The following is a 21,805-nucleotide window of genomic DNA, read 5'->3' as shown; positions in this document are numbered from 1 at the left end:
ATTTAGCTCTGTGTGCACAATAAAAATAGAAAAAAAAAATCGTGTAGGAACATGTTAGCAGCGTTTGTCTAATAATTTAATACGTAGAAAGGATGATAATCTTTGAAGGGTGGTGGAACACGCGTAGAGTCGATGGGAATGGCCGATATCCGATCACGGAGACGATGTCTTGATTTCCGAACGGGTTGAGGCGACGACGCGACGTTCGTTCGAGACAAATGATCGGGATTGAGAGGCCACGGTGTTTGACATGGCACGTTCGATCAACATAGATTAATGCCTGTATCAGTGGTAGAAGGGGAGGGACGTTTGTTCTGCATCAGCCGCGGGATTGATCGTTTTTACGATGAACGAACTATCAGACAGGAAAATGGGATTCCCGATGAATTGAATCGTTCTAAAATGCTTCTGTAGTCTCAGTTGGTGATCTAAGCGAAAATAATAAAACGTCTCACGTAAATAAATGCTGTTATATTTGCGTTTGTATCGTGTCTACAGATTTGATTAAAGAAACTATTTAACAATCATGAAATCTGTGTCCAGAATAATTCTGCTGGCAAGAATCCGAATCCGAATCCGAATCCGAAGAATTCTGTTGAACGGTCAAGCAAAGTTTCCCACTTGAACGATGAATCGAGTAAGGATCAAGCCAACGAATTCGTACCAACTGCGAACACTGGTGCGATATCAGAAAATATAGAAACATTTCTCACCGATAGACGCGTTTTATCGGCGTGCATAAAAGCGGGTAAGCTAAAAGGGAACGGGGAGAAGCGTATTACGAGGCGTCGAGTCGAGAGAAACAGAAGAAACCTGTCCGGGGGGTGGTCCGGTTCTCGAGTCGAACGGTTTTCAACACGTCACGAACGAGAGAAAAAGAGAGTTGGCGGAAACGAGATTCGTAGCTTATTTTACGCGTTCACAGCTGCGCGGTCGACTTCCGTCGTTCGGATAAGAATCCACGTACGTTTCAAAAGTGCTAAAAAACAGCGTGCGGGAGTGTAAAATCGTCATGGCTCAGTTTTTAAATGCGTTTCAATGCGCCTTCACCTCCACGAACTGCGAACAAGCCAAAAACCGGAAGGAGAAACAAGAGTGCGCGAACGGAAAAGTCAGGTGTGTCGATGCGTGAAATAAGTAGCTGCTCGTAGCAGGTTTTCGGGTATGTAGTATCAGCAGTCACCTGAATGTTCCACGGGTTATACTGAGTTCCCGGGGGATGCTCTCCCTTTATTTCGCCCAACTAACTACGTATGTACATACATACATAGACGATCGTAGCTAGACGAATAGATGGACCTGAAGAGCCGTTCCTCCAAAAATAAAATTGCTCGTCTCTTGGGATTGCCTGTTTCGTGTAGTCGTAACACACGTTTGCAAAACGGGCAGTTCATAGAACGTACGCTTTGTTAACTATTTCATTTTAAGCAATGTTAATTCTTACCGAACAGTTTACGAAACAAAAATCAATCCCAAATGAAATAAAAGAACGTGAAAAAAACATAGAGTCGTTATAGTTTGAAGTTGAAACGTTTGTAAGATGTCTTTCAGTTTCAGCTGCAGAGTTTACTGTCAGCAGCTGTCCGATTGTTAGTCATATTTTTTTAAAAGCTTTCTACGATACTATCCGACTAATGTTGCAATTGTGTAGCAGCTATCTTTTAAAGTTATTAGCGTTGCCTTGCAACGTTACTTTGTCCAACCAAGTTATAATTAAGATTCTGTTAATAAAATTCCTGGTTTTCCGATAAAGAACATTTGGTTATTTTCTTTTTGTCTTACGCCTCGTCGTTACGAGGAATATCAAGCACACGTTAAAATTATATTATCTGCGTGCACGTTACAATTAATTGTCGAAAGGAGAAAGAAATGGAAAAAGCGTACATGCACGCTTCAACATCGAAAAGAGAAGAGTAAAAAGAACTTGTCAAAGGAAATCATTCACTACGCCTTGATCGATTGTATGCGTTTCAGTAAAAACGAACAATCTCGTACAGTTTGAAAATAGAATAAACAAAAAACTAGAATGGAGGGCTGAAAGAAGAATCATACAAAAAAGTAGCTAGTATGGCTGCGTTTACGTTTAGCATCGACAAAAAGGCGAAGCTGTCGTTTCTCGCATATCTCGTCGCGTCGCATCCATTGCATTATTAATAAACTTGGTGTTACGTCGAAGACGAAGTCACACGCAAAATGCAAATTAGACATTACTCATTCTGGAGCTGTGTGGAAATCCACGGGTGGCCTGTTCCGCGAGAACTCGTTTCCGTGAACACAGAGGGAAACGGGGCCACCAAGTGAATCGACGGCGACGATCGCGTCAGATTGCGGTCGCGTAAGTGCATTCGGTATCGAGTTTCGAAATTCAGCTTTGTCTTCCGCTTTTCATTGTAATCGATCGACACGTCCTCGACGAATGAATCGTGCGATGCATCTCGTTTCGCGTGTCGACATCCGATTTTGTTTGTATTTTCTCTCCTGTTACTATTAAAGTGAAAATTGTACCGTTTACAGGAGAAACGCGGTTCATTTATACCGTAGATTACGTGCACGTGAAACGGTTGTTACACTTTCGTACGCGGTGGATCGCGTGTGTGTCACAATCGATATTAAAAGTGGACAAACGGCATACGTATAATAGCGTTTGAGGCTTGAGGCGTTTAGAATTACGAATATTTAAGTGATGCCTCGTTTATGTAACATTGATTTCATTTATATCATTTATGTACGTAACGTGATAAAGAATTAACTACTCTTTTTTATTGCCGACAGTGAAATTAGACATTCTCAAAGAACCACCATTCATTTTAAATACTTATTTTTATATCAAACGTGTACGGTTGTTCAACAGTGTAGATATCGACATCTGTCATTCACTGTACTTGTGGCATATAAGTAACATGATCGGAATCATTATTGCTAAACAATGTTTGTGGTTAAGCTCTATTATTCGCACGCCATTTAATACCTGACAGTTAGGAAGTACTAATACTCCTCTACTTAATGAAACAATATTTGATAGCAACTCTATTATTGTCAGATTGATCCAATTATTATGATTGACTTGACAATAAATTGAATGTAGCTTATTTACATTTCACGTCTGTTTATTACTTGCGACATATTGAAACTCAGTCGCAACTTGGCGCAATCGTAAAATCATTAATTCAATTACAATAGTCCTTGGCTATAGAAGGTAGATGAGCAGAGAGGTATATGAAGGTAGAAGCTTTACCTGGATAAAGTCTAGTGTCTCAGTGGTTCTTAAGTATGCTCGGCCGTAATCCAACGACGTTATCGAGAGTCAAATGTTGAGATCCCACAACTGTTCAATATCTCAGCTCGGAGTTGATGCTGGAACTGAAACACGCGTGCACGATCTCGCGGAAGGAGTGTTGGTAAAAATACGGTAAGCTTAAAGCCTGACAGACGCACAATGGTCGATTTGATTTTCACCAACAGCTACAACGATGCTTCCGGAACGCTCATCTCATTATTTTCATCGATAGAAGCGGTCAGTAAATTGTATATGATGAAGGAACGATTTTTATTTGAAGTTTACTTAACGAACGTGTCTAGATGAGGATGTTCATTTTAACGAGGGAACGTACAGAACTATAGTTAAATGGAATCGTTATAGGGATTGGAACAGCTTTTTACATCCATTTCGTGAGCCTCAGTTTTAAATATTTTCCAAGGACAGTAGTTGACCGTGCACCCAAGCATTCGTGTTTCATTCGCGAGTAGAAGATGGTTCTCTACTTTTTTTTACTAATCAATACTATTTTTGCGAATAATCGTCTAAACATGTTAGAAGAATATTTAATTTAACTACATTTAATGACGTGTTCAATGTTACTACGTTTCGACTTGCGATTTCATTAAAGTTACGTAAATAGAGCATCGTTAATAAGCAACCGCAACATTTTCAATCTCGAAGAGTTAATTAACGTTGTCAGCGTTGCGCAAAGCTTTTTGGTAGACTTTAAAAAGTATACGTATGTATATGTATAATGAGGATTATTGATAAATGATAAGTAAACTGGAATGTGTTTCTCTATAAACAAAGTTTGAAATTTTATTCGCTATTTTACAGTTATTTATCCTATTTACAACCTTACCTAAACGACGAATAAACAAAGAAACGACAATCAACGTTTATTATCACCTCTCTATTTACAGTAACTTAGTCTACTCTTGCAATATATCGTTTATTGTTATAACTCTCAATCTTCTGTCTCACTGTATCTATCTATCGGAAATCGATGAACGATCGCGTGTAGTATGCAGAGCGCGGCAAACTGAAATTAGAGAAATTCTTTACACACATATTGTACTGATTATCATAAGAAATAGCTTCCAAAGCCTTGTTTTGTTCATTACCATTTTACTTTGCGAACGCAACATTTGTAATCAAACCAATTCTCTTGTCTTTTGTCAAAATCGATATGCTGTGAATCACAAATCGATTTTGTCAAACCTATTTAACTTGTTCAAGAAGGAACACCTGCTCCATTTCGATGAACTTGCAAGCTACAACGAAAATTTCCGTAAAAGAACTCGAGGAACCTTCTCTCGTTACGTAAATCTTTCATTCGTTCTTGGTTTTCTTTTCTTTCAGACCGTTCTTACTTTGAAAATGGTGTTCGGCTCCAAAGAACGAAGAATCGAGGCCACCTAGACTTACTACGTACATGTATAATTACGCTACGATAATTACTATTTAAAACGTGGTCACTGTTCAGTGAATTAATCAAGCAGTCCACGGAGCGACACGAACAACATTCGAGGGCTCAAAGTTTGCGGAGTCGATAAAAATTTACGAGCGAAAAGCTGCCGATAGAACTCGGTGCGGCGGCACTTTACCGTGTTCCTCCTCATTGACGTCAAAACTGTCCCGTTCGGCCCGAATTCAGCCTAGTCACCCTTGTCGTCGTCGTCACGCTTGTCTCGCGTTTATTTATCAAACAGGTTTATCGTCGCTCGATGAAAATCAGCTCCCGCGGAACATTGAATAAACGATGTTTCACGATGCAGTATCTTGGCTATGTACATATCAGTAGATAGAATGGAATATGCGTGCTAAGCGTCATAATTTCCATTTTCTCATGGGAACCCCGTTAAAAAGTTTGACGACAGATTTATCCTATGGACTAATATTTTTGCTTTTTGCTTTGATTATATTTTGATATTACATAGAATTTAGATATTGGATAAACAGTTGGAACAGGAGGTTGAAATATGTAGCCAGGAGCGATATTTATAATACATATTTGGAGCTTATTGAATTTGCAAAGCAAGTTTCCACTTTTAATTTTTGCATTTCTATCACTTAAAACTAATCATGAATCAAATAATGTAAAATATAGATTAAAAAATATAATGAATGAATTGCAAACAACAGGTTAGGCATGTTATTAATCGAAGAATCAACAAATTAGAATGAAAAGAAGCACAAAATATAGGACGTAGCAGCAAGAGTATGCGTTACAGAGAAGTGTACCACGAAATGCAGCTCGGGTGCACAAAGGAAAATTGGCGCCCGCGTTGACATCGCGGGGAGAACACAGTCTTATTCCTCGTTTTTTCGTTTACCGGAGTTTTTAGGCACGCGTTGCGTGAAAATGGAATGTGCAACGGGGTCTAGTTTTTTCCATCCAAATGCTCCGGTGACTGAAACTTCGGACGCGTCGAAAGCACCCAATAACACACAATCGAGAAGTCGACTGCTTGCGCTGTCGCCAGTCGATATTCAGTCAGAATGGAACGCGGACTGCCTGTCTGTGCGTTATCTGCGTTCTAGTCGCGTTAACCAAGCACCATCATCCGAAGCCCTTTCTAACGCGCTGACAAAACATTCGTTTTATTTTGGAAAAAAGGATGACCGATCCTCCGCACCTGTCATGGCCCCGCACTCGTCGATTTTCGGAAACGCGAGATCTCTGTTGTTTGATCACGCGAATCGTTTATTTCCTTACTCCAGGTGGTTCTATTAAATCATTCAAAATCGTAGCTTAACATACATACGTGTAGTTTATAAAATTAAATTATGATTTTTCAGTTTTCTATTTCATTTCATATCTAATCTTTCCTGTCACTCTTTCATTTCACTGTTGCCTGGAATCATGGTTTAAATAGAAGAAGAAGAAGAAAGGAGGATCTCGACACAGTTTCAAAAAGTTGAAGATGAAGAATAGAGAAGTTCGATCCATAGTTTGAGGACTTGGAGCCATAGTTTCAAGAAATGGAACAAGGAAAGAGCAACTCGGCGCACAGTTAATAAGTACACATGTACAAGTATGATTGCGAGATCGAATAAAATTTGATTAATGTGTTGAATTTTAATAGAACCACCGTAAATTTCGTTATTTCGTTTGTTCGTTTGTTTTTAAAGAAGTAATGCACGGTAACTGGAATTACTATAAAGGTTCAAAATGAAGATCAATTTTATAACTTATGGATATAATAAAAAGAAGAAAATTAGAAAATGGTAAGTGAAACTAATTGTTTGGAGATTTTTCCGGAAACAGAAACCTGCAGCGACCTGCAGATAAGTATTTATTTGCTCCTTTATTTATAACAGATATTCAATATCTCTAATTAGAATGCAATACGCTATTTACTCGACGATGCGTTATTTACACACTTGTGAACATGTTTACTGAACGGTTTCGAAATATCGATCCGCATTGAGCAATTTCAGTGCTCGGTGCCGTCGGTGAAGGATTGAAATCTTTCACGCGTACATGCCTTAATTCGGTAGCTTTGGACATAATATAAAATATACTTTTATCACATTCATGACTAGTCTATTAATTGTTTCCTTAATTGTTTGTTTAATTAATTAAATCATTAAGATTATACTATTGCGAAGACTATCACCTAACTGTAGATTCCAAAGTCGCTGACATTTGACTCGTGACATTTACGTTTGCCAGACTTACGTACAAGCCAGACTCGTGATTATTATTTTTTAATCGAATTCCTTAGCACGAGTCTCACTCGTTATAGGTTTGAAAACAACTTGAGGGACGAAAGAAGCATCGAGGAAAGCGCATGAATTTCGACGCATGAATACTCGTCGCGTGTCGATCGTTTGTTTGCGGTCTGAGTTAATCGACGCATTTCGTGAGAAAAATTCGATCCTCACGTGAGATCGTACGCACGAACGAACAGGTCCTGGTCGGCGTGGTGAGGCGTCGCGTCGGCGTACCGATGCACGGGCCGTTGCTTCGCGGGTTAACGCGATGAACTTTCCAACTCGATTCGAAACCCGGACCGACGGCCTTTCAAGTCCGATTTATCAACGTGTAAACCCGTTTGTGCTCCTAAACTCGGCAGGCCCCCGCAACGCCCCGCCCCGCCCCGCCCCGCCGAGTAGCCACGTAACTTCATCATCGAACCACGCGAATTCGTTTATAGCGTTTGCCGTTCCTGTGTTCACTCGCACGTTTTACCGATCTGTTGCTTTTTGTACACGATAGCACAATAGAAACGGGCAACTTGTTTAAAGAAAATGCACCGTTCCAGTTAGTGATGACAATAAGAGCACGTTCCTCGAACTATTTTATTTTATCATCACGTACGTCCAGAAATTTTCAGGAATAACCTTGTTAAATTAAAATCGAAATTGGTCATTGGTATTATTCTACCATTAGACCTGTTGTTGAATCATTCCGATCGTTATTCTTATACGTAAAAAAAACATAGTTCGTAAACATCTCTCAAGATGGTTCTATTAAAATGCAAGATATCGCAGAACGTAATCAAATTGTAGTATGCTATTCTTCAGATGGTAACGGAACATGTCGTTACCGTGAAATATCAATGTTATCAAATTGAATTTTGTATTTTGATAATTAAGTGTATGGGAGTAATGCTTTTTGCCAATAGACAAATGACTAATACAGTGTAAAAGTAAATATATGTAGTACTGATAATATACAGATATCACGTTCGTTATGAGGTGAACAAAATAAAATATTTTATTCCCTATGCATAACTCCTTCAATTTGTTTAAAAAATTATACTTTAATTCTTTAAATAATTTTACTGTATGTTGAATTGAAATTTTGGAAATTCTCAATATGCAGACTCGTTTGACTTCAGAATTTGAATAGAATCAGCTCAACAGCTCTCACTGCTCAGAAGCATGAAAGAAAGATTCGAGAAACTCTCCCGACTGTATATTCTTAGGTTCGGTTGTTGTCTGAACGATCGAACGATTTTCGATCGTTTCGAGACAAGAGGAAGACTAGACACGCTGAGAAGTTTGATCGCGGCTCTGAACCTGGCTCGTATATCTCGACGGTGACGTTTCTTATCTCGGTGAACTCTGCAGCTTCGAAGCGGTAAACAATGCCCGAAGCCGTTTCACGGGTCAAGGAGCCGCGAACCGGCCAGGTGAGCACGTGCTCCAGCAAGTTACGTTTTCGCACATGAAACACACGGGCAACACACATTCGTCATAAAAAGCTCGTTACGGCACCACTTGTTGTCCGAGCCTGGAGCCCTTCAACGCGTCTACCGGTGCAACGAAAGAGAAAGAAAGAGACCTCGACAGCCACCAACGACCAAGAGACACCGCGTCGTTTTCTACCCCGGCAGATTGAGGATAAAATTGCCCGCGGTGGATCACTCTTCCGTATCCTCGTTCTGTGTCGCATCGTACGTCCTAAACGTTGTCCAGTGGAAATTTTCTCCTTTTACACGTTTCTATTTCCCACTTGTTTACTGTAATCTTGCTAGCAAGAACAAATCAGAGATTCCACTGATTTTCCAGAATCACGGACCGGTTCGATTGGTTCGGCCAATTATCAGATATCTATTAATTACAAAGGCTATTGATGAAAAATCCAAACAACTTTCACGTAGCTTCAAAGGGGATTTGATAAAAATCTTTTCTAAAAAGACAAGAAAAAAATTTCACATAACTTGCACCTCGATTATACATATGTATAGTGTATGCAGATATAATCAACGGTTAATTCTAATTTAAATTCAATTAACCACCCCACTACGTCCGGGCGAGCGAAATTTCATTGAACATTTAATTAAATTTATTAGGAAAATATGCCCGGACTGAAATAGAATCCCCGGCTCATTTCGTGGACGATTTGTGTCGCAACGAGCGAAAGTAGAAAATATTCCCTCGGTAAATCCCGAGGGTTGGGAAACGACGATGATGGCTGCATCATTATCCAGATGATAGACAATTCTTTTCTACTTTGATACGAAAGTTCAATGCGATACGACGGCCTCGTTTTTCCAAGGCTTCGTCTATATCGTTATATAACGATAGCCGCCCGCAAATAATTTTCTCCTCCCTTTTTTCCTCCGTTGTTTCTCCCCTCCTTTTTCTTCGCTTTTCTTGTCTCTCCTCTTCTCCCTCTCGCTCTTTACACAGGATTGGATATCGATAGCTTTCGGCACTTTACCGGATATATCCTGCAGTCGATGGCATGGCCAAGCGAGAAACGTGGCTGACATTTGAATAATTCAGGTCCAATCGTATTTCTCGAAAAACATCGCGCTTGCCGCAAGGAAATCGCATTTTTGGAAACACCGGAAATATTCCACAGAGCCAATGGGATTCTGTGTGACGAGCGCGTCCGCCATTGACACACGTATACCCTCCTACAGAAGGATCGATGCTCGCGAATATTGGCAGCGTCGATACAATTCATGCATATCAGGTGTCTACATCAGTTTCATTCGACGTGCAAACTTTAATTATTATTACGCACATTATTTTTTGGGAAACAGGACTTTGAACAGGACTCGTCTAGCAAACAACTTGCGAATCACCATAATCACACGTAAATTACAACTATCCGATCCAAGGATGAATAATAAAAAATTCTACTATAAGTAAGTATGGAAAAGCTTCTGTTCACGAACCTCAAGCTTATTCTAGATATTTATTAAAAATTCATTTAAGGATCATTTAAGGATTTTTTTTTTTTTGTTCAACGATAAGTAATTTCATCAGAATTATAAAATTACGAAGCTGTTGACGAATCGTTTCCTTTGCTATCGTAATAATTTTCCATTTACGTGACAGTAAATATATTATTAAGCGCATAAAATAAGAGGTTCAAAGAGAGAAGAACATGCACTGTACCTGAGTGAACCCTTGACACGAAAGCGGCTCTACGTAGTCACCTGGAACATAAAGAAACGAGGCAAAAAGTTAAATAGAGAAGAGATCTACAATATCCTATTAAATCCTTTTAACAAGAAGCCCATTGTTCTGTTTAATTTTTCAAGCACATAAAAACACTCGACCGCATAATCGGGTTGTGACCAGAATCGTTTAACGCGAGGGAGCGAAGGAAAAAGAAGCGAAAGAAAAGCGAAGAGGCCGAGGGAAAAGAAAGAGGAGCCCAAAGAAAGGGTAAGCATAATATGTATAATGTAACCGAGGTCTCGGTGGAACCGTGAAAGTCTTTAAGTAACCTCACTGGGCAAGGAGAGCCTTAAGGTTTGTCATGTAAATCGTAATCCGGGCATCGAGGATTGAAAAGCGATCCCGACGAGACAGGATCCGTCTCCTTCTTGCCGTCCGGTCTCCTAGCCATTATCATCGAAAGCGGATTCGTACTCGCTTCGGCAACTTTCGCCGAACAATTTATTATAATCGCATTCAAGAGCGTCTTATGGCAACGACTGCAAAGTAGCTATTCCACGGACGCCACTGCGCTGCGCCGCGCCTGTCCGCTCTGGATGGGGGCTAGAAGCTGATTGAAACTCTGAAACATTTGCTCCGTTGGGTAACTTAGCAGCCAATCGTCGCAGATAAGTCGCTCTTCCCAGTTAACGGTTTCCTTAATTAACCAACTACTGCCTCGCGGTTCGCGTTCTCGTGAACGACACGAAGACAACGACGACGAACGAACGAACGAACGAACGGATATCGAGAACTTTTCCCACCCCTACAAGTACACCCCTGAACTGCTACTCTATTAATTCACCATTATCGCGAAAGTATAGCAACAATCCGAGGCCTTGCCTCGTCGGATCGTCAAGTTAATAGCTTCTCTGCGCCGTTCTTCGGCATCGCTTAATTACTAGAGCCAGATAGCGCGCGACCGAGAGTTCCGCGCGTTTCGCTCGCGCCAAGATAAATACTGGGTTACGTAATTAAGATCGGGCACGATCGGCACGCTATTCCGACCGAGTCGATGTACTTTCCATGGTGATGATTCGCTGCTAGAAACCCGCGCGATACCATTATCGTTTTCGTTACGTTATGAACGATCGTTCGGGCCATTATCGCAGGTTTTCTCTCTCGATTGGTCCAAGGGAATATCGTTCATCCGCCGAAGGGAGAGTTTCTTTTTATTCTTTCTCTTCTATAAGGTATATAAACGGTATCTTCGGAGCTAGCAGGAAGAGAGGAATCGATTGAGTTCGAGAGTCGCTGGAACAGCGTTTAGCGATACAAACGACTCGTTCATTAAGTGGAATGATTTAGTCATCGAGCTGCGTAACACTTTGATAGATGGACTTTTTTTTTTCTAAAGGCTAATGCCTGTGGATTGAATAAATTAAATGGAGTCGATACGGTTAATGTCCGAAGAAGTAAATAAAGCTGTGTCATACAACAGAATATCAAATGTATTTCAACCTGATAGTGATAATTGATATTTTCTTATCTATCAAAATGCAAGACAGTTGATGCAAGACAGATCAAATTGTAATGAACATATCGGTATCGTATTAAATGTCGACAAGCTCACAAAAGTGTATTTTAACACTGAATTATATATGTATATGTATATATGAGTCATACACTTATTAGAATAGAAATTAAATTTAGTCTTGTTGAACTCTGTATCTCTATGCATAACTGCTTTAACTTACTTGCCAGGATTTAATTATATGAATAATAAAAAAAGCGATCAAAGATTTATCAAACATTAAACAGGTTTCGAAAAATTAATTTATCACGAACTTTTGATTAATTTTTTTGCGAACTAAATGTATAATATTCGTTTTTTGCATACTAAGACAGCATCTGACCGGTAACGAATTACATTTTACACAATTGTTAACGGCGTCATTACGCGGCGAACCAGTTTACGACGAGCAATACCAAAGTACACGAGTAAACCACGTTCGTTTGGCGTGCAGAACGTCGGATTTCCAATGAACAAACAAAAGGAATCAACAAGCTCGGTCAAATTAGCTACGCAATCGTATAAACGAATCGTATAACGCGATGAAGCTACTTGCTTAATCGGCGTGCTGAGAGCGCTTTACCTTATTGTGTATCATGCAGCTTTGTGTTTATCACTTAAAATGTTTCACTGTTTCGCTACGATTACGAAAATTCGAGGCGTCATATTAGCAAACATCTCTATTTCGTCCCTTCAGCTTTAATTAGCCGTGTGTTATGCTTAAATGCTTAAATCACAAGAAGTTGTTTTCAAATTATACATTACTATTCAATCGTAACTCGATACTGCTATGGTGTTTTTCCTATTCCTATTATAGACAATACTTCTCGACCCGAAGCATCTTCATCATCCAATTATGCAAAAGTTTTAAGTGACTAGTTGGTTTATTTCTCAGTGAATCGAGACAGAATTCGTTTTAACGTTTAATTTAAGACACATACATACATTCCAGCAAGGTGCTCTGGTCTCTATTTTATTCAAAACAATCTCTCTGGTATAAAATTGCTTCTGAATTGACTCTGTCCATAGACTTGTATCATAGGCTTTGCTGCAATACAGATAGACAGATAGTTGAAAAATAGGTCTAATAGCGTGCCCCACTCGCAGTGTTGTCTCTCGACGCATTGTCGATCCTCTTCTTCCTTAAGGCTATTAACGGCCGTTGACACTCCAGTTACTTAGGTAATAATTGGACTATAACCTGATACAGCGTGTCACTTATTGTTAGTGAATCTCTTGAAATAATAGGCAAAATTACATTTTCAACAAGAAATTAGGGAAGGATTATTATCATTGAATACGATCCGAACTTAATCGACTTAATACTGACAAATGTTTAACCGATGATTTCTACTGATCAGTTGACACTTCCGATGACCGGGATTTATACTAGAAACGTCGCACGAGGGGTAAAAAAAGAGACCTCACACGGTTGATCCCGTGGTGTGCGTGGAGAAAGTCATTTACTGATTAAACGAACATATAGCGTTGCTTTTTTTAACGCTGCTGCTAAGGGCTGCTGAATATTCAAAGTCGGCGGCACGGCGGCACGGCGGCATCACGCCCCTTCGAGATTTTGATTAATTGCATCGACCTACTCCGGCTGGAATTCTTTTCTTCGACAATATTGGAGGAAAGGCCTAGTTTTCACGCTGGACGATGCCAAATATGTCAGTAAAGTGAAATTTTTAATATTTGTTTACAGAATGGGATGTAGTAGCGAATAAAAGTGTTAATTAAGTGTTTTACATATTTCAATAGGTGCTCTTTTAAAAATTACCTTAAATTTAATAAATTAAATTTCCCAATCTTCGAAGCATTAACGAATGTACTTTAACGAATTAATTAAATACCTGTTGTATTCAACGCTCTACAGTATATTAAGGATTTAGTACTCGAACAAGACAGAATTCAAAGAACGTCACCTCAAATAAGGACAGATCGATTATTCCAATTCCTTCAGTGGACTCGGACAAAAGGTCGAAAGGAAGCACCACTAAAGTGGCCCTTCAATGAAGCGGAACGCTGCAAAGCGGGAAACAAACAGAACGAATAGAGTAGCTGATAAAGGGAAAAAGGTAAAACGGGGAAACGGAAAAACTGATGGAGAAGAATTTTTTTTAAACGAACGTTGTTTCGTTCGTGCAGCTAAGTCTATGGCGAGTCAAATTACAAACTAATTTATTTGAATACGTGGAAGAAACTAAACTATTTACATACCAGCCATTTCATACGTATATGAAAAAGATGAGAAGTAAAACAAAAAACCTTTAGTGATTTGGAATACGTTTCTAAAGCTTGGAAGAAAGGATTAAAGAATTCGTTATTGGAAGAATAGGATGAGTTCGAACGGTGAGATGAAGAGAGCGTACGGTCACAGAATGCCGCACGTTTCTTAAAGACTTTGGGATTAAGGCACAGAAGAAAGTTTAAACGATAACAATCGACGATTTGGCTCGATAATCCGCGTGCCTCGTGCTCGTCCAAACAGTTTAATTCGAACGAAACTTCGGAGGTGGAAACGCGCGTGATAAACGATCCAAGTTTCTCCTTTCATCGGCTGCCATCGGCGTGGAGATCGTTCGACGAATATTCCGGATTCCGACACGTCGTTGACGACTCACCCTTTCTCTATCCACCGTCAACTTGTCGCACTCCCTTTTTCTGTCTCCCCGTTGTTTGGTAAATTATTACATCCTGTGCAAAACCGACCACCCATCCACACCTGTTTTCTCCACTATTTCCAAACCATAGATTTCATACGCCATTTTTATTCGTGACAAATGTTTTTGTTTTCGATTTTATGTTTCGTTCGATTACCGTTGTTCCCGTTTCAACTGTGTCTTACAGTTTTGGTGCACCATTAAAAGTCGAGAAAGTCATTAATAGTTTTCGGAAATTGGATATTATATTACCCTTAAAAGTTTTAAGATTTCAAACCAAAAATGTATTCTACAGTAGAGGATTGTACATGAGTCAGACATAAATTGTTTTTTCATTGTTCATATAATTGTTTATTCTTTCCGTAGAGCTAGATTTTTATCTTACTCTTTTTACTATATCGTGCTGAATGTGTCATTTCCCGAGAAAATTTCGTATGTCGTTTACTTAAATAGATTTTATAACACGATGTTAATTAACATTATTATCAACGATATTATCAAGAAAATGGTCAATCATGACATATCACCAAGAAAACACTTTAGATTTAACTCCACGATACACTCCACGATTCGAGATGCTGCGACACGTATACGTACTTTTTAACTATGTTGTTAACATTTTTTTTTATGGTAGTAGCGAAAAATTTCAAATACCACCCTTAGCATAATTACAAAAAATGTAATCAATTCCAGGGACAGATCTATTTGTAAAAGCTATTTATTTACTAAAGTTGGCAACGCGAATTGTATACAGAATGAAGTTAAACATTATTAAATTGAGATGGCGGGTTACCAAATTCGTATCCCCGGGGATTCCTGTAAATCCCGGACGTCCATACGTTCGTTGTGTTTAAGGCAAGACGGTTTAAGCCTCGCAGCGGAGAAGTTAATCGATACTTGAAGAAAGATTCGAAGGGTTCTGAAAAGCAGACTTAACTTTCGCTCAGCTGGTAATAAAGCGGCTTACTCACGACTCACGTCCTGGAGAGCACATCCGTCGGCGGCTCAATCGCACCGCGAAATTGGCAAACTTGCTCCCGGTCCTCCCGCGTTTGTTCCTCCCGCGTATTTTTCCCATTCCTCATTCCTGCTGTTCGCCATCGTTGAACAAGCTAATTACCAACGACGCATTCATATTTTTGTCAATATACTTTACATGGTCGAATTTTCAATGAATTCACTTCTGATTTGAAACGATCGATTTTGTTTCAGTTTTTCTATAACTGGCTGTCGAGTTGTATTAAGCTCAGTTTGTATTTACTGCACAAATAAGAGAATATTCCTGCGATTACTGGGAATTTGACGACGATAAAACGTAAACAGATGATGATAAGAAGTCAACAACGATTACATATCTGTAATACTCTTTTTAAGAGATATTACTTTAGCTTTAAACTCTACATTTACGATTAGACAGTGTTTCAAATATCTCCTTAAGTTTTTTCCTTGACAATTTCTTCACAATTACAATCTTTCATGATATTTCCCGTTCACTCCCAGTAACTAATAGTATTGACGGGTTAGAGCAGTCACGTACTAGTTTCTAACATTTATCGATCAATTTTTCATGTTTCATCGATAACCAGGAGACAAGAGTGCAAAAAATGTGTTTTTCCACCATTCGATTCTACATCTTTATTTCTCGGAGAATCAAGACAACATTCGTTTTAATGTTTAGTTTAAGATACATTCCAGGACGATCTGATCCTTACTTTATTCAGAACAATCTCAATCCGAAACATAGTAACTGCGATTTTTATTTCACTTTGTAACACTACTTATTTAATTAAATATCGGCATAATCTTACTGAATAATGACCAAGTCGCCCTCACCTAGAAAATATCTCGAATTAAAGATTAAAACGAATTTTGTCTTGATTCTCTGAGAAACGAAAACGTAAAATCGAATGGTGTAAACCCATAATTTTGGTTAATTCAGTGTTGTTTCAGTTAACATTCGCTTTCTTTTTTTATCGCGCAATCGAATTTAAACGTGTAATGCATGTAGTGGTCTATTATTTGAATTTAATGAATGTATATGAACTGAGCTTTTGATAATTGAGATGAATTTTAAATAAATTTGTCAGCGTGTAGTTTAAGAAGTTAAGCCTTTTGAGAACTCTCGTTGATAATTAATCGTCTTAACCTACTTTTATGTAACTATAAGCTACTTATAATAAGTTCTTATAATACAAATCTGATAACTGTAGACTAAAAATATGATATAGAAAAAACGAAATAAACTATGTCGTCTGTTAATTCGTAATCGTTACAAAATTTATACATTATAATTTGTTAATTTTGAAATTTTATAAAATATAAATGCTACATTGTCAATTATATTATAATACCTTCTGTATAAAAGATATATAATTTTTATATTGAAAATTCTAACCTAAACAAATTTAATTTCCAAAGGGGTAAAATCTTTGCTAAAACTGGACAGAACGTGAAGAGTACACCCGGAGTGAAAAGCATAACAGACTATAAATCAAAATAAATATGACCATATGGTATACATAAATCTATCCTAAACCTAAGATTAGCATCCGGTACCTTACCAACGGTAGAATTGGACGTCTATTTTTGGACAAACACCATTCCATAACTCTTGTAACGCGGCGGTTATAAATGTGATAGTAACACTAGAGTTTTATAAAAACTTGTTAAGAAGCACAAAACCGTGTAAATTAAAGATTCGAAACTGATTAATTTATACACCATTTTTTTGCAGTTATACATAAGCCGCCTATGTAAGCGTTAAAGCACGTAGAAAATTCGATCTGATCGTTACTCTACGCAGAGAAATGAAAATTATTTCTCTTATAAAAATCACTCACCGACAACCTTGTTTGACGGTTTATGGTGCGAACTTTCATCGAAATCGAAAACTGAATGATTAAAGAATTTAAAACGAATAGCACGTTTAAAATGAATTAATAGCTGGCCCCGACTGATTAGCCTCGTTCCAGTAAATCCTGTATGAAGGAGCGCACATCACTGACGCAATATAACCACAGAAGGAGATCGACGGGGTAAATATGTATATATTTGCGTGGAATATCCAGCCGACGCGGTACGTTTCACTCTCATCCCGTCTGAAAGTTTTATACGGCGAGTAAGCGGGTTTCTGGCCGACCGGAGAACTTCGCTAAAATATCAGTCCATTTAAAGTGCACATACGTAAATTGCATCGTATCACCGAAAATATAGCAAGAATGAGATTAGATCGATTGAATTTCTACATACTTCATCTTGTATGCTATAAAAGGAGAAAGCGAATTTTTAAGAATTCGCGAAAGCGTAACGACAGTCCAGAAATGAATTCCGAACCTAATTAAAAATTAAAGTTGTTTCTTTTCTAAACTAGAATGTATGTAGGTATCTATTATAAATTGTTACATCTCATAAGTCACTACATAGTATACGTATAGATAAAAATATTCATGTATTTCACCTGTATACATATGAGACATAGACCGATAGCGCTGAAATGAGAGATTTGAAGCTAGACGTTGAGAGAAAGAAAATGAATGAAAAAGTTCTTCTTTTTTCTATCGACATGTGAAAGAGAGAAACTCATTCAGAAAATGTTTTCTCAATCTTTTACGAGCTCAACAAAAATATGTATGGCATCGAATGCGAGATGAACAAAACTTTTAATTTAATTAAAACGCTTCTGCTGATACCTTAGCAATTCTGAGTGATATTTTTAGTGCAAGTACATTGAATAACTTTTTTAAAATTTAATCAAATAATCCGAGCTTTCTTACAATTTCTAATAATTTTAATTTTCTCGCTATTTCTTGCACCCAAAAACCAGGTCGATTGCTTCGATTTTAAAATAGTTATCAATTTTTATCGTTAAAACTGGAATGAACGTAATACGAAATAGTTCATTTTCAATGAAATTTTTGTTCAAATATTTAGTTCATATCCGTTCGGTTAAAATTTTAGACAGTACTATAATATCTATCTGTGTCAGCTAACAAAATATTCTATTAAAGCGAAAAGATTTCAAGCGTGTCTAATTTTGTTCTGGATAAATTTTAATACGGTCTATACATTTTCTCGACACGATGTTGCTCGAGAAGGACGTTCCACCATGCGCAAACTCGAAGGAAAAGCTTATGAACTTTCATAATGGGTGAGTGCATGATGCATGGGACGTATATGTATTATAACGGTGGTGCATCAATGCGGCTGTTATTATAACCACGTGAAATCTTGAACAATTTGTTACCTGCCATATTAAACGTACAGTTCATAGGTTAAATTAATAGATATTAAAAATTCATGCACATACTACATGTAAGCATGTGAAACGATTCGAATTTTTATTCTATCTCCCATTGATGAAATTATACATATTCTTTTGAATACCGACTAGTACTAAGAAATTTAATTTTAACTGTCTGCGGTCCAAGTACGTACACACTTTGATCAGAACATTCTGTTATATCTAATCCCCGAAGAATCAGAGAATATCAACTTGGAAAATGACACAACGATCATTCATTGAAAACCGACTGAATACTCTCTGAGCTCTAAAAATGAAGAGAAGAACAATCGGACGTACATATGTACGTACTACACACCGTTCTTCATCCTTATAACACATCGAAAAGAGAAGACGAACATGATGGTGACATTTTGAAGATTTACCACTCTTACCCGACTCTTACCCGACTCGCGGCGTACACACGCAGCCATGACCACGTCGTGTCGGGGAAATCCAAACAAGGCGATTTCCAATAAACGTTTCGATGAAAATGGGCCATCTTTATTTATCGCTATATCCGTCCGTCGATCGATCCGCCGTTCGTGAAACGAAAAAAAAGCGATAACGCCCAAGCGGGAATCTCGATTCGCAAATATTCCTCACTCGTCTAGTTCGATCACCGTTAGAATCTCTTTGACATCCTTTGCCGCGAGTAAATTTCGATTCTGTGGCCTCGCTGTTGATCCTACTACTACTCGTTTGTTTATTTTATAGCACAAGCTTAAGGCATCTCTGGAATACCAGAATAACGCGCGATCAAACGGTCGAGGAGGTCTATGAAACTACGAAATTCTGCTCTCAAATCAGGTTTTTACTGAACTGTTATCGACAATTCTGGATACAGCGTTCGAACTCGCTTCGTAAACTGAATTGATGGATAACATTGCTGCGGAGTCTACCCATTAAGTATCCCGGAATTATCTTCGAAGAACAAAAGTATTCATGAGAGAATGATAGCTTAATTATGTCTCAGCTTAGTTTATCGTTGTAGAATTTGCTCAACCGGCGTCATTAATTTAGACAACGTGAAAAATGCCGGTGGTATTCGAAGCCGGTAGGTGTTCCTGTGACTAGCAAAACAGATGGAATTCTATTTCGAGGTCGTACGGTGTACGATTCACCGTACACTCTGGTGTCACGTCGTACTGCATGCCTGAACTCCAAAGCTCCTGAGCAAACTCGTGAATTAGAAATAACGCGGGAACGTCTAAGTGAGACTATGACAGCCGGGCGAGAATATTTCAACCGGCATCCACGGTCACAACCTGAAACTCCACAAACTCGGACGCGCTCAAGATTGTGAACTTGGAGATCTCCGGCGGGGTTGGAATTTGTTAGATACACGTGTTTTTAATCCATCCTCTAATATAACATAATTCATAAGTGCGATTCAATATCACCGCTGGAGGACCCGAACAGTTGGAGGAAATCCAACAGACTATAATCCGGTACGGACGACATCCCGTAGCAAAAGATTGGATACCTACGAACAGCGCTGAGACACTTATCTCCGAATTTACATAGTGCTACATTATGACAATGGCTGTTGCTCATTATACATATGTACAAATCGCAGATCGTAGATCAACTGTTTGTTTCGATCATATTAGTCTCTTTGTCACTCGAACAGTTTAAAATATCACATGATCTTTATTGTTGAAAAATCATAAAATATAATCATTCAAAAAGCGTAAAAAATATAAAAAGCTTGCAAGAGATTTCGTGTAACATGAATATGACTGCATATAATAACTTTTATAGGAAATTACTTTGCTTTGACGGAAGAATTTCAATTTAACGTAGAACAGAAATTGAAAAGGTAGAGGAGAAATCGCTTGTTTGAGTTGTCCAGTGATAGATAATCATCGTAACAAATTGACTACAAATTTGTCACCGCTATTATATTATCGAATATTCAGCCGACATTTATGCAATACGTGCCAATTTTATGCTTCACCGAATTTATAACTTCCTATTAGCGAAAGTTCAATAAACTACCCTACCGAACACGAATATAATTATAACTTGGTAGTTAAACGAACGTAGATGGAATAATAATTGCGAATTATACGAATAAAAGTTTGAAATGTTACTTTAATTAATAAAACTGCATAGACTACATTCTATTATAGTACTTTATTATTCATTTATTTACTTTCGCGAGAAACGCGGATACATATTTCTAAATAGGAAATGGGTTCACGCGTACTAGGACAGACTTAATTTACAGTACAGGTTGAACATACAAAGTCAATCAGGAAATAACAATTTACGAATTACGAAAATGAAAAGTTACATTTATTTAGATGCTCACGTAAGTTTATCTGTTCCGTACGGTACTACAGTTTATTTTAAAGATGATCGATTAAAATGTGATCGTAGTTTATTCATTAATAATCCGAATGCACCCAAAAATAATCAAAATTTGCATTCATTCCCTTAAAGACAAATTATATTTTTGAAAAATGAAAAACAAAATACAGCCGAGGCAATGTGTGTATATTATACATCATCGTAGTAACTCAAAGTACTTACACTCGTCATTGAGACAACCATCGTCCCTGACAAGCGACATTGAACGTTATTTCAACGTTTCATACGACACGAGACTGTTAGCGATTTATCATGTGCTGGGGTAGCTTGAGGCGACGATGTTCAGTGAGATCTCACAATCAGTGTCAGGGCAACAGTCAGCATATACGGTAGAGCATTGAAGACTAAAGAGCACTCAGCAATTAATCGTTGATTTCGTAAATAGAATTGGATAATTAACAAATTTTGCAATATCAAAAACTGTAATCATTCTATAAAACTGTTAACTATAATGTAAGAATCAGAAGTTAAAAGTCGCGTAAAATTTCTAAACGAATCGTCGCTTAAAGTAACCATGACTGTGATTCTTTGCGATTTGAAGCGGAATAACCCATAAACAGGAGAAGAAGCGTCGCGAACGAACGACGGATGAAAAGAAAACGTAAAATGATTCGCGTGAAAGCCTGACATATTTCGCGCGGTTAAATGTTTCATGCACTGGTCGCGCCAAGAGACGCTGGAAACAACGTTATTATATAAAGGTTTGACATATTTCAGCCGTCGTAATAAGTCCGCGGCCACTGAATAACGTGAAACCTTGTTAAACGATTCGTGAGTTAGTTCAATTCAAGTACACGTTACTCGAA

General features: G+C 38.2%; 1 protein-coding gene across 3 annotated transcripts in view; it reads right to left on the bottom strand.

The window, feature by feature from the left end:
* Positions 1-21,805, bottom strand: part of kek5 (leucine-rich repeat, immunoglobulin-like domain-containing kekkon 5 protein) — a 154,118-nt gene that overhangs the window by 119,954 nt on the left and 12,359 nt on the right. For 2 of the 3 annotated variants that reach the window (XM_026812866.1, XM_026812868.1), the window contains exon 2: positions 10,124-10,164. The gene's annotated coding sequence lies outside the window, so the exon portion shown is untranslated. Of the gene's footprint in view, positions 1-10,123; positions 10,165-15,315; positions 15,335-21,805 lie in introns of those variants that run through there. The other variant, XM_026812867.1, reaches the window with a different exon arrangement.

This window comes from Ceratina calcarata, unplaced genomic scaffold (genome assembly GCF_001652005.2).
Source record: "Ceratina calcarata isolate Rehan_Ccalc_2016 unplaced genomic scaffold, ASM165200v1 scaffold297.2, whole genome shotgun sequence".
NCBI classification, from domain to species: Eukaryota; Metazoa; Arthropoda; class Insecta; order Hymenoptera; family Apidae; genus Ceratina; species Ceratina calcarata.
Note: the sequence above shows the minus strand (reverse complement) of the source record. Positions and strands in the feature narration are given on the sequence as shown.